The sequence below is a fragment of the Notothenia coriiceps genome, unplaced genomic scaffold, assembly GCF_000735185.1.
Source record: "Notothenia coriiceps isolate Sejong01 unplaced genomic scaffold, NC01 NC01_scaffold00024668, whole genome shotgun sequence".
Lineage (NCBI taxonomy): Eukaryota > Metazoa > Chordata > Actinopteri > Perciformes > Nototheniidae > Notothenia > Notothenia coriiceps.
In genome coordinates this window covers 2,903,124-2,905,386 of record NW_011357369.1, presented here as the reverse complement: position 1 = coordinate 2,905,386, position 2,263 = coordinate 2,903,124, and positions in this window count along the sequence as shown.

Here is a 2,263-nt window from a genome sequence, read left to right as displayed (position 1 = left end):
GAATGTAAGACTTGTATTTTTCCCTCTCTCTGCTTAACCTCAGCTTCTCTGAGGGCTGACTAATTTCTCAGTGTCGTAAATAAGACGACTATTGTGTCTGCCGCCAAGCTTTTTATCGGGCCGTGTCAACAAGTACACACTATTAGTCTCCCTTTCTGTGCCAGAAGAGGACCAGCCTCACTGAAATGGGCCCTTTTTTACAAATTGACTCTCACACGCCTATCCTTACAAATGTAATTACACGTTGGACTTTAAGTCAGTGGAAACAGCAGAGAGTCTGATCTCTATACAATGTTCCAACATGTCTGTGTGTCAGTGTGTGTCCGCCTCTCTTCTGTTCAGCTCTCTCAGGATAAACTGATATTTCCACTCAGCAAGAAAGATAGATTAATCGATGGATACAGTAGATACTTTATTCATCCTAAAATGGGAAATTATTTTTGTCTCGGCATCAGTGTTGTCAAGCATGACACAAGTTACAAATATTTACGAGATATAATAAGATACAAATATAATAATAGAAACCGCAAATATATACAAACTGACAGTGGAAAAGACTATCACAAAATCAGGGGTGTCCAAACCACGGCCCGGGGGCCAACTGCAGCCCGTTGTCCATTTAGAAATGGCCAATTCTAAAAGTGCAATGGAATATGGCCCAAACATGGAACTTGTGCTTGTCTTATATTGTACTTCTCAAGTACATAATATGTACTTGAGAAGTACAATATAATTATATATTATTATGTTATATATTTGTACATATTATGTACAAATATATAACATAGTATTCATGTGTTAATAGGCCTAATGTTCAAATAATTCAGTCAATTAAACTTTCAAACATTATCATACAAATCTCAGTTGATAAAAAAAGCTAATAACTTATTTGCATAACCAGCTTGAAATAGACCCTTCCTATTTCCCCTTATTTGTGTGTATGACGGTTATGGTTGATGTGTTGGGATGTGTGCCTAGTGGTGTGTGTGTGTGTATGGACACGTTTATGTATAGTAGGGTTGTATAGTGGTCGATTTGTGTGTAGGTAGTGTGTGTGTGTGTATGTGTGTCGGTTCTTCTCGTGTGCTACCGTGTGAATTGGTAAGTGTCTGTTGTGTTTTGTAATCAAAAGTGCCGGGTGTGTGTGTTGTTATATATTTTTTATGTATTATGCTTGTGTTATATTTTAGATTTCGTTTATAAACGATAACATAAAACAGTCCTCCTGGTATTGTTGTTTAGTAATGTTTTTGTGTGTCTTACAAATTATGTGTAAGTGTTATGTTTTTGATCATTTCATCGCTTATATGTGTCTCAAAGTTGTGTTGTATTTTGTTTAATCAGTTTGTTTTACGTAAATGAAGCTTAGTGACGTTCACTTACTGAGCCTTGTGTTAGTTGTATTAATGATGTTATGTTGAGTTATGTGTTTCGTTTTCTTGACTTTACAAATCGCATTTCGTCTATGTGTTTAGCAAATGTGTGTCACTGTGTGTGCGGCAGTGTGGTGGCAGTGTGTTGTGTCGGCGCCAAAGAAGATGTATTGTAACGGTACTAGGGGTACGATCCTTTAATGAAACCTGAGAGTCACATTGTGTATTTGTTGTGTGTGTGTGTTGTGTGTTGTTGTGTCAACGTTAAAGTTACGAAGAATAGCGTCGTGTTTCAGCTTCCACAAATGGTCATACAGGCTGACACAAACCGTGGTGCCTTTACATGTCTTCGTGGTGTTCCCGCACGTTTACTACGGGTTTTTAGGTTACGGACATACTTGTGTCCCTCGGATTTCACCGAAGACGTCGGGGGGGGGGGGGGGCTGTGTTCCGTCGTCGTAACTCCACTGTTCATGTTTGTGTCGGCAAGGTCGGGTCTTAAAGGTCGTGTACGCGACGTGGGACTGGATGCGGACGACCCTGAAGGACAAAGGGACGGGGGTCTCCGACTCCTCTCGGGGAGTATACACACACTACGTCCAACACCGGCTCTACTCTTCTATCACTTCACCCCAGGAAAAAGCCCAGAGAGGGGCGTCGTTGTGAACGTTAACATATGAGATCTTAACATAAGTTTATAAAAGAAGTATAACACATAATAAATACTAGCTCTCACGGAGTATTCCCCAATTCATATTCATCGTTTTAGTTAGTTTACATTCATGTTAATGAAGACTATGAAGGCTATACGAAATTCTCTTTTTTGGCGAGGTCTCCCAAATGAAATAAAACAGTGTCTTTCTCAACGTCGAGTAAGGAATGTCTTGGAG